Raw genomic sequence first — 12,524 nt, 5'->3', positions numbered from 1 at the left:
TCTCCCTAAACCCAACCCTCCTTAGGCTCCCCACCCAAAACCACCAGGTATTTTCCAACCCAGAGTTGGCAACCCAATGCAATCCCCACTGGTGCCCTTCCTGCTCTCCCAGGCCTGTTCCTGGCTGCAGTTCTCTTTCAGACCTCCTTTTTCCTTTCCCCCTCCCTTTGCCTCTTTCTTCTCCCTCCTCCCCTCAGGATAAAAGCAACTGTTTCTTAAGTGAAGTGCAGTTGGAAGATGGAGCTCCTCAGAAATTTCATTACAATATCATCTCTGCCTTCAATTCACTGGGTGTCCTCAAGCAACGTATTTTAGTCTTAGTGCCATTCCGGTAATATGGGGATAATATTCGCTTACTTGTCAGAGTTATTATAAGAATTATAGAGGTATTGTATTAACTCCTTAAGCATTTATAACTCTCCATTATTAACTCCATATACCCTGACCTCTATCAATGTGGACATTTTGGAAAAGCAATCAACAAGTGCTAAATGCTCTCTCGCTCTCATTTTTGCTTTGTGGTTGTCTCATTAATAGAGGTTGGTATCTGAAAAATTAATTCTGCCAGTTATAAATGCTGTGGGTACAGGATACTGCATACTGATCTATAAATACTTTGCATAGGGTTCCCAGGTGACCACCGGTATCGGGCAAACTCCTGGGGATTTGCCCCCATGCCCGCCGATCACCCAGAGATCAGCAGGAGGTGGCAACCCCCTGGAAGTTGCCTGCCACTGGCAGGCACCCCAGGGATACATGCCATGCGTGTGCTCCCAACAGGCATAATGACATCACTCCCAGAAGTGATGTCATCGTGTCAGCCGTGGGAGCATTCCCACACTTCGTTTAGGGCCAATTTGGGTCCCCAGTGGGCAGAATCGGCATTGCACGGAGCATGGGAATGCTTCCATATCTGGTGTGATGACATCGCTTCTGGGAGTGACGCCATTGTGCAGGCACCAGAGCGTGAAAGACATTCACGCTGCTGGTGCCAGGTAAGTGCCAGGTACCTCCCCTTCTCAGCTGGAGGGTATAGGAACCTGGCAACCCAAAGTTTGCATCCTTGGTATCTATCCAACATTAATCAATCAATTAATTAAAACCAGCTTTTATCCTCATAGGAATGAGTATAAACAAGAGAAAATAAGAAGGCTTCTGAATGAAGAACTGCCCTCCCCCCAAGAAGATCTTCTTTGAACAGGGTTGCCTGATCACCCTTATTAAAAAACCCAGGGGTGACAGGTACTACTTACCTGTCGGTGATTGTGAAGCCTATATGTGTGTCCACGTCCACCAGTGATGATTTCATTTCCAGCATGACCTGGAAGTGCCAGATTGTGACAGAGGCCATTTAAAAAAAAATGGCCCTGGCATGACCCCATCACTTCTGGGTCATGCCAGAAATGACATAATCACTAGAGGACATGGATGCACACATGCCCATTCCACCCATGTGCCTGCTCTCCTGCCTCCCCCCTTTCTTAACAACTTTCCCCCCTACTGGCCAGGTGAGCAGTGGCAGGGGTGACAGGAGGTGAGAGATCCCCTACCCCCAGTGAGGGGGGGGCAGTTAACAATTGTTTCCTTGAAGCTCTTGATTTCTCTATAAACCGCAGGCTAAGTGCTAAAGAACAAGGGCTCTTCAGCTTGCTCCTTCCAGGTTTTAAATACCTGGAGGCAGGGGTGAAATAAACTCAGCAGGTGCTACACAAACTAGCAAGGACCTCTACACCCCCACTCACCCCACCAATATAGTGGTTAAGAGGCATAGCTGTGGTCAAGGAAGTCCCTGTTCTGGGCCTGCGATTTGTTTGTCCTTGGTCCCAATCTCCTACCCTTGAAACTGAGGAGTGGGAGGGAAAAAATGGCAAGAAAATGGTCTCCATGGTTACATTTTAGGAATTTGGCCATGTTGCTATGGTCTTTACCATGGAGATCAGAACATCACCCAGAAGTGACATCACATCCTACCCTAACTCCACCCTTCCCAGGTACCCTACCCTGTTCTGTTCTGGTTCTGACATGGACTCGGTGGGTGGCTTTAGGCAACCAATCCTTCTGCATATTTCTATACTCACTTTCACATCAATAATATGGAGATGAAAATACTGGCCAACCTCACAGGGCTGTAGTAATGATTATAATATAATGTATGTGAAGTATTTTGGACACTAAAGTGCTATATAAATGCTATGTATTGTCTTCTATCCGCCCTAAAACTCGTATTTCTAGGAATCCTTCCAACCACTCATTCTGCATGTTCTACCCAAATGTTGTAAAACAGAAGTGTAGGCCCTTTCTTTTAAAGCTCTGCACCGGCATATGCACGCATATGACTAAAGGGTGGGAAAAGCCAATTGCCAGGTGTCTCCCACCTGTCTAGAAGCCTAAATACCCTGAGGTTCCATGTTCCTACTTCGCTTGGATTTCATTTCCTTCCCTTTCCTGTTGCTGCTTTAGGCTTTAAATTCCCATCTGGCAGCAGCCTGACCACAAATTTGCATTGATCTTCTGCAGCAAGAAGTTTTCATTACTGCTATGCATGGCCTTTGCAAGGAGTGGTTCTAATAAAACTAGCCTGGTCCTCATGACGAAAGACCCTTTCAGCATTCTCAGCTTTCTTATGCAACAAAGACTCACTTGCTTCTCATTTGCTATGCATAGTGATTCCATTCCCTCAACGCATTGTGGGGACCTCACGGATTCCCAACGTGTACATGTATAGGTTCTATCCAAAAGTTCTGATGAGTGAAATAAGGAGGTGTGACTTCAACAGGATCCAAAGGAGAACTGTGACCAATGGCATGCAGAGAAAACCAAATGAGCAGCAGAATTAAGAATGGAGGAAAGAGGAGGAAAAAGTTTGTATTTTTCAATAGCATTTTAAGAACTGTCTGTACTGCTAACTAGAGATGGGCACAAACTGAAATATGACCCAAAAACCCTCACAAAATAGGCTATTTTGGGGTTCCCGAATCAGGGTTCGTGGAAGCTTATTTTCCAGAACATCCACGAACTTTATACTGGCTCATTGGGTCGTATTTACAGGGGCAGTTTAAATGGTCATTTAAACTTCCCCTTTAAGGGACTTGCAAGGGGAGGTCCCTTTATCAGCTGGCAAGCAGCAGGGGGGATTCCCCCCCTAACGCCTGTCAGCTGATAATTTAAAGAGACCTGCCATGGCAGGACCCTTTAAACTGCCCAAACCCCAGCCCCCCTACCCCCATCCCCCTACCCCCTCATCCCCCAGCCCCACACTTAACTTGAGGTCTCCTGTGGCCCACAGCATCCTCCCCCTCCTCCTGTGAGGGGCAGCAAGGCCATTTTCGGCCTCCTCCGCTCCTGCACAGACCCGCAGAGGGACGGAGGAGGCTGAAAACAGCCTTGCTGCCCCTCAAATGGCTGTGCCATGTGTGGCCTTTGAGGGGCGGCAAGGCCATTTTTGGCCTCCTCCGCCCCTGCACAGGCCGGTAGATAGATCTATCCATCTATTCATCTATCCAGACAGACAGACAGACAGACAGACAGACAGACAGACAGACAGACAGACAGACAGACAGACAGACAGACAGACAGACAGACAGACAGACAGACAGACAGATAGATAGATAGATAGATAGATAGATAGATAGATAGATAGATAGATAGATAGCCAGCTACCCAACCCACCCACCCGGTTGTCAAATATTACAAACCATTGGTTATCTATCACATAAGTGAAATTCTAAAATCAGCTATCAATCACCTTCAAATACAAAATACTACTGCATGTTCACTGTGTGTGCGTACAAAGTGCCCTTAAGTCATAGCTGGCATGGCAACCCCTGCTGGGATTTTCAAGACAAGAGATTAACAGAGCTGGTTTGCCATTGCCTGCCTCTGCTTAGGCACTCCAATCTTCTCTGCTGGTTTTGCAGCCAAGTACGAACAAACACCGACCCTTTGTAGCTTCTGAGATCTGAGAAGAATGTGTTAGTCCGAGCCATCCAGCTCAGGATGCATGCTGTCTCTACCAATTACTATACAGCACTCTAACTATATAGCACTATTTTTGGCCTACTAATATATATGATTTTGGACAATTTATCATCCAATATCTAGTTTGTCATTGTATGCTATAATTTTTGTATTTCATACAATATGAATGTGTCATATACCTGATAAATCTGGCAGGATCGTGCCCAATTTAAACACTTTTATGATTTGCTCATGTTAGTGGAATAATTAAGCATCTGTTCACCTTTCTCCTTTTGAAATAAATGGGTTTTAAAGTGTCATTGCAATGACAGAAAACGTACTGAAACAGGCTGAAGCTGAGCATATCTGAGGTTCCTGCCAAAAGCAGATGTTGTGAGGAACATAAATTGTACACTGGAAAGTTTGACATACATATGTTTGTGTTATGCTAAAGATAAGCGAAGCCATAGGTGTGTGACACCATTAATGAAGCCATTTTATGTGTCCAGTTTATTTTCAGTTATAAAGTCTTTTCAGAACTCAATTACTGAAGCTTTAAAGTTTAGTATTCAGCTGAATAAATAACTTTGTGGGGGAAATATACTGGATGTTAGAAGGTTCATTGATCCAGCATGGCAATAACAATATGATGCTCAAGCATAACTGAATCAAACCTTTTTTTTTTTTTTTTTAGCAGAGTGAGTTTTAAACCATTTTAATGGCAAATAGAGAGAGAGATTTCCATCCAATGAAGGGAGTGAGAAATATATGTGTATGAGTGCATGGTCATTGCTACATTTCATCGGCAGATGTTTGGGGGCAAAAAGACCAAGAAGGCCCCCAACTTTTCAATAAAAGACATATTAGTCTTATTCTCCTCCACAGAAGAGATATCTCTGAACTTGTGTTGTTTTGATGAATAAGTGATCAAATTATAGTGTTAAAAATCTAATTTCTGGCATACAGTAGCAATTTTCCATTGGGCATAGAAATAATCATAGCTAGTACTACAGTTTTCTGCTTTTTCTCCCTCTGTGTTGTCAGTCCCTTATTGCTGGTGTCAGCCTCTGGAGATTCTTCAAAAATCTTGAGATTGATAGATTTGGGGTTTTATTTCTTTTGATGTACAATACAGAATCCATCTACTGATGAACAGTACAGAATCCATCTGCAACTCAGAATGAAAAGATAAATATCCCTGCAAAGAAAATGAACCTGGAAAAATCATTAAAAAATCGTAAAACAGTGATTGACAATCTCTGTTAGCAAAACAAAGTTCTTTATTCAATTCACAAGATCCCTGGGGATCCCATTCATGTAACAAAGTGTCTGTCAATGACTATTCAAAATGTCTCAGTCATACGATCGGGACGGGAGGGGGGAGCGAAGTGAATAGAATCATCTGACTTTGTTGAAATAGCTAGTATTCACCATACCAGTGTAATGTATCAAGTATTTCATATAGTTCCCCATGACATACTCAGGAACAAACAGGCAACATAAAAGTGGCCTTCTTGCCTCAGACCATTTGTCAATATAGCCCAATATCCTGTCTCCAACAGTGACCAATTAAGGATGTTTAAGGAAATGTATAACAGCAATCTATTCCAGGCTCTGGCAATTGCTTCCATCCAACGATTTCCAGAGCTTCTTTGCATTTTGTGTTTATGATTCGGGTTTTAGGGTCAGCACTTGTTTTCATAGAGGCGTTTTGACATTGCCTCTTTTATTATTTTGCATCTACCTCCTATTCGTATTTCTTTCTTTTAGCTCATGACTCACATTGGACTAAACTCTTCATGTGCTTTTATTATTATGCTGTTTAGAATGTTGCCGTCAGATATATTTTTGCAGTCAGAATGTTGTTTAGAAGACTGCAGTCAAATATTACAAATCTATGGGTGTGCTTTCTTATTTTGGTGTGTATCATTTATAACAGAAGAAAACAACATAGTTCATATTACAACCTCAAGGAAATAGAGATGACTGAGATATTAAAATATAAAATTATAACACACAGGGAGGATACCGAAGTTTGATGATACTGATTATGAGAAGCCAACAAGCCCTACTTCAATCTTCACAAAAGTTCAGTAGAAAGGTAAATTTCACCACCACAGGAAATGTGGGCCGGTGCCTCCTTCCTGAATGACTGTTATGTGGAAAAGGGAAAAGATTTGTTCTCTGTTTCTTCAGGGGGCAAGCCTAGTTCTAATGGGTTTAAGTTACAGGAGGATAGATTTCGGTTAATAATAATAACAATGACAACAACATTCAATTTATCACCAGGACAACTTAACACCCACTAAGAGCAGTTTACAAAGTGTGTTATTATTATCCTCATCGGGGCTCATTTCGATAGGGAATGCACCAGAACACCATTCCAGTAGTTCCCTCAAGTCAGGTGGGGATTATCTGAACTCTGTCTGAACTCCTGCTGTTGCCCTGGAAACCCCAATCTAAGCCCAATTTAGCTTGATAGGCAGGTCTTCCTTTTGTGGAGCTCCAAATTTGTTACAAGGAAGCAAAGAGCAGGGGGGAGAGCAGCTCCCAGCTCTGGCTTTGCAGACAGCAAGGGAGAGACAGTTGCTGTTGGCATTTTGATAGCGAGAGTGCATTGGAGCTTGAATTTTCTTTGTGTGTGGTGGGATAGGGATCTACCCCTTCAAGTTCCAGGGCTGCTGCCAGGCTCTGGGTCAAGCTATTATTTATTACTGGTAGCTTTCCTGCTGCCTGCTCAGGTAAGGTTTTTGGGAGTGGTGCGGTAGGGATCTACCCCTTCAGGTTCCACAGCTGCTGCCAGGCTCTGGGGCCAAGCTATTATTTATTATTGGCACCTTTCCTGGTGCCTGCTCAGGTCAGGTTTCTGGGAGTGGTGCAGTAGGGATTTTGACTTGGATGATGGCTGGAGGAGAGCCTCCTGGCTCCCACTAACAGCCAACCACGAACATGTGGTGTTCTGAGATTCCTAGTATATCACAGTTTGGTGTGGGAGTTAAGAGCAGTGGGACTCTAATCTGGAGAACCGGGTTTGATTCCCCACTCCTCCACTTGAAGCCAGCTGGGTGACCTTGAGTCAGTCACAGATCTCTCAGAGCTCTGTTAGCCCCACCCACCTCACAGGGTGATTATTGTGGGGATAATAATAACTGCTCTGAGTGGGTGTTAAGTTGTCCTGAAGGGTGGTATATAAATCAAATATTTTTATTATGATAATGATGTGTGGTCAACATCCTTTTGATTAGAAGAAAATTGGGGGGTCAAAGCCTTTGGATGATGCAAAATCTTGGACTGTATAATGATTTTAACAAAGAACGGCGAAACTGCTCCTCATAATTTTGCAGACTTCTTGTATTTTTAAATAATAATAATAATTAAAGACCATAATCTTACTCTGAACTGAGCGTGGAACTCCCAAGAAGATTAGTTGGGCTCCATTCATGGAATTGTAGTGCCTGTTCCAGTAATATAAACTGACCTCTGAAGCAAAAAGGTTCAGCCTCATTAAGAAAGCTCTTCCTCCCTCCCAAGAGGGAGATGTAGCTTTCCATTCTCTGTTCATCGGGGAAAGGGGCAGTGGAGAGGGGAATAAAGAATACACTGTCGTCTGCAATCTGCAGATATGAGTGTATCAAATAATTAACCTTTCCCATTATTGGCTGTGTTTGTCAAGAAAACACTGTGAGTTAATATTGGTGCTGTTTAAATATTCATTTATCCACAACTCAGTTTGCGATCGGTCCTCTAAAGGATGTATTGGATTTGTTGTGCAGTTTCTGGGCCAGACCCATGGAAAATTAACCACCACAGTAGGCTCTTATGGGTATTTTATACCAATACAAGAAGACATATAGTTTGCATTTTGTGTGTGGAATTATAATTTCCCACTAATAAAAGCAGAGAGTCTATTTGATTTGGTGTGGATGAGCTCCATGAAGTGGCTTTTGCTAATTCACTACTACTGCTTCAGTTTACGGCAAGGGCAGTCACCGGTTCTGAATTGTGACTGCCAAGGTGTTCAGTTAGTTGTACAGCAGTATGGAGAGAGAAGTAATTAGGAAGGTATTTTTGTGGAAAGGTTTCCCATTATCATCAGGAAGAAGATTTGCTATTTATATTCTGCTTCTCCATAAAAGTGTGCCTGAGGTGGTTCACAATATAATAAAATCCTTCATGTCAATAAAACTATCCAAAAATCAAATGACAAGAATAAATCCATAAAATCTACCCTGCCCATGCAAATCAACTCAAACAGCAGCACTACCTCAAGAACAGCCATCCCCTTAAACCAAAACAGGACAAATAACAACAAAGAGGGGCAGACAATCTAGCAATCATTAAAAAGCTAGCTGAAATAAAAGGCACCAAAGGATATTCAAAGATGGCACCAGGCACAGGGAGAAGAAAAATGCAGCCTGTAACTGCAACATAGCCATAGAAAAGGCCTGTTCACCATGACTACCAACCTCTCCTTGGAAGATGGGGGGAAAGAGCCTGAGATGAGGAAGGCAGGCTCTGGTTAGGACAATATGACAGCTTGTTTCCCTTTTCTTGTGGAAAGAACTCTGCTGCCACTGTCCAGTCCAGTGTTTTTTGGTCGGTTGCAGAGGTGAGGGAAAGAATAGTCAAGGCTAAGGATTGCTGGGTAGCTCCAAGGAGGTTACTTACCAGCAAGGAAAGATCAGCTCGGACCCAGCTCTCGCCTGTCTTGCTGATGTCAAAGTGAGCTGCTCCTATCTTTCCTCTTCCCATTTCTTCATGTGACCAGTTTTCGAGGTGACCAGTTCTAAGGCAGAAATGTGTCGTCATTTCAGTGTACGTACAGTGCCCGTATGCTGAGTGATTTACATTAATTTTAACTTCTTTTAAAGCTCTCGCTTCCTTTCGCTACTAAAAGCTGTAATGTTCCATTGTAAGACTGAGCATAAAGCATATATTCGGAAGGAGGGAAATTGCCTTAAGGACCACCTACTTCTGTACAAACCTACCCAACCTTATGATCACCTGCTTAGGGTGCCCCCAACATATGAAAGTAGCTCTTCTTAGTCACGCACAGCACCAAATTATGGAATTGCCTTCCCAGGGAAATTGAGCTATCCTCCTCAATCATTGTCTTCTGCTAGCAGGTGAAGACTTTTCTGTTTTGTCTGGTGTTCCCTTACTAACCTTCCTTCTTCCTTGTTTTTAATTGCTGGTTTTACACACACCATTTGCTTTCTAATTTTTTACATTATAATAATTAATTTAATTTAATTGTAATGTAATTCATGGTTGTGTTCACACTGAGGGCCCTAATGTGGTAGAAAGCAGGACATGAATGTTATACGTAAATAAATAAATTTGTAGCATCGTTATTATTTAGTGTGCAATGGGCAATTCTTAGTTCAAACAGGTGAGCAACCACCACAATCCAAGGTAACACCAAGCAATATCTTGAAAGGCTTTGGAGGATTTTCCAGGATGGTTGATGTGCAATAGCTTTTGCCTTCCTGCTCTTTTATCACATCACCTGCCTCAAACAAACAGAAGACAAACAGGCCAGCATGACATTTCAAGGTATACTGTATGGCTCAGGATGGCCAGAAATGATAGCATTGGTTTCGGTATAGGTTCTAGCTAGCTTGCATTTCAGGAGTCACAAATCATGAAAATTAATCATGAAAATTACCAATATTTTTCCTCTATGGTGCATGAATCTTTATTGGAGAGGGGTCATAGTTCAGTGGTGGAGTACATGGACTACATGCATTACCTTACAGAAGGTTTCAAGAATCTATAGTTAAAAGGAGGATCTTAGGTTAAAGGGCTGGAAAAGATCTTTGCCAGTCAAAATAGAGAATACTAGATTACATGGACTAATAGTTTCATGTGCCAACTGGCTATATTCCCAATATTATCATGTATTGCCACTTGGAACAGTTGTAATAGTCAAGAATATTGGAGAATAAAATGTACCAATCATGATACAACATAATTTCTGTGGTTTTCTTTTTTCCAAAATCATTTGCCGATTTGCATTTCTGAAGATGCATCTTTCTGAATGCCAGTCATTATCATGTAAATGGCTTTCTGGGCTAATTCACTACTACAAAAGGGAGCAAAGATAAATTAATGAGCATTGGCTCTGAATGGTTTCAACAAGCAATATGCTGTTATCAAGGTTCCTGGTTCTGTATTATCTGTGTTACTGGTAAAATCCTGTGTTTGTGTAAAGTTCTGCAGAGATTATATTTTCACATAATCAAAAAGAGTCCAGTAGCACCTTTAAGACTAACCAATTTTATTATAGCATAAGCTTTCGAGAATCAAGTTCTCTTCATCAGATGCCTGATCAGGCATCTGATGAAGAGAACTTGATTCTCGAAAGCTTATGCTATAATAAAATTGGTTAGTCTTAAAGGTGCTACTGGACTCTTTTTGATTTTGCTACTACAGACTAACACGGCTAACTCCTCAGGATCTATTTTCACATAAGAATCTGTGCTGGAGATATGCATTTGTTTCCAAATTAATGAAAAGGTGATCTGCTTCATTAGTTTCATTAATTTGATTTCCTCAGTGCCCAGCAGTCCAGTTTAGAGAGTATCAGAAGGTCAAAGGAAGGAGAGAGAGCTGGGTATCTGATGTGAAACTGGCATTGGAGCTTTCCAATCACTAAAGTCAAATTGCAACCAAAGAACTGATAGATAGAGCTTTCTTTCCAAAAGGTTTCTACCCATCATTTCTGGTTCAATGGCTTCAGGTGAGCTTTCTTGTTTCTCTATAAGCATAAAAGTTCTTCCCAAGGTGCAAGTTTTTCCTCCAGTCCCCTTTTCTCACTAGTTGGTTAGTTGAACTCTGTCTCTCTGTATGCATTATTTATTGCTGCACATACAGATTAGTGAGTTTGCCTAGTGTGTAACACTGTTTAAAATCCACAACCATCTTTGTACTGTGCAGGGTTGTCTGGTCTCTCGCAATGGCAAAAGACCTCCCACTGGCAACCTGTGGTCTTCCCACAGCTGCTCCTTCAAACAGTGGGATTTTTTTTTAATTGACAGAGCCGCATGTGATGTGATTTCATTTCTGGGAAAACCCTGTCCTGTCACTTTGAAACTGCCAGAAACTTTGTGGTTTCTGGTGCCCTCTGGTGTTCCTGCCCACCCCCATCCCCTGCTGGGGTCCACAGTTGGTTGGCAACCTTAGTCCTGTGCCATGCCTTGCTGGAAGTTCAAGCATAACATCTCCTCCTGTGCCCTCGCAATAACTCTGCCTGGTGTCACGTGACATCTTCATAGGCCCCATTGGATGGAAAATGAAGTTACAGATTCATGAAAGAAGGATAAAAATGTATAAACAGATATGAAGTTGTTTTCCATTGAAACCAATGAAAACAAAGTAAATATAATCATGAAAACAATCACATTGTAACAAGCATAACAAAAAAAATTAAAAAGAAAATGCTATACAAAACCAAAATTTAAAAAATTGGTCAGCCCTAGTCTATGTTATTGATCTATAATAAGCTTTTCCTGTCAAAGGGGTTTTTTTCCCAATGAAGAAAGAAGTTCCATGCAGCGTGTCTCATGATTTACATTCCTCGCTATTTCATTCCAGGATGCAGTATTTTGGGGGTACACAAACAGAGACTACCGGAGTGAGGAATGGCTTAAAACAACCTTAATATAATGAACAACTAACTTTTATTTTATATGTTTTACTTACTTATAGCCTGCCTTTTCCACTATGAACCAAGGTGGGTTACAGAACAAAAACCAATATACTGATACAACATCCAATGGACAATTCAATAGGACAAAGAGTACAGAATTAGAAGACAATGAGAACAACAAACTACTGGCAAGGTATACTGCGAATATACTATGAAATACGTGGAATTACAATGGTAGAAGACAATGCCGTAAAATAACGATAATACGTACAATAATCATTGCAGTAGACTACAATCCTATTTCATTGTGAAGGAAGGCCTTCAATGATTGCTCCATTCCGTTATAAATCTAATCCATAAAAATGACCTCCTAGAATGATAGAAGTGGGGGGGGGCCTTCCTGACCTCCTTAGGTAGGCCATTCCACAAGGAGGGGGCCAAGACAGAGAATGTGCATGAATGGGTAGTTGCCAATCTTACGCATTTGCAAAGTGACACCTTCTGAAGGCTTTGTCCAGATGAGTGAAGCTGTTGTGGTGGAGCATAGCAGAAGAGGCAATTCTGCAGGTATGCAGATCCAATGTTGTTAAGCGCTTTGTAGATGATAACCAGTACTTTGAATTAAACCCAGTAACTGAATTATCTTGTAACTAAATCATCTTGTGCATCCTTCTTCTAAAACTAAATAGGGTCATGTGATCTTAGGTCAAGTCCACAAATTACCAGTTCCTTAACACTGATAAATACAAGGAAATGTTTCTAAATGTTTCTAAATTATAGCTTATATTACTTCAGAGGATAATCCTATTTTTAGACATTTCTAGAAATCAAAATTCTAGCTTGCATGTGTGCCAAATTTCAGGTTTACCTGTGTTTGGCGGCCACTCTACAGCTTTGGACATAACTCTTGAGTGAG

Source organism: Eublepharis macularius, chromosome 1 (assembly GCF_028583425.1).
Source record: "Eublepharis macularius isolate TG4126 chromosome 1, MPM_Emac_v1.0, whole genome shotgun sequence".
Classification (NCBI taxonomy): Eukaryota; Metazoa; Chordata; class Lepidosauria; order Squamata; family Eublepharidae; genus Eublepharis; species Eublepharis macularius.
The sequence above is the reverse complement of the archived record's forward strand: the minus strand, read 5'-3'. Positions refer to the sequence as shown.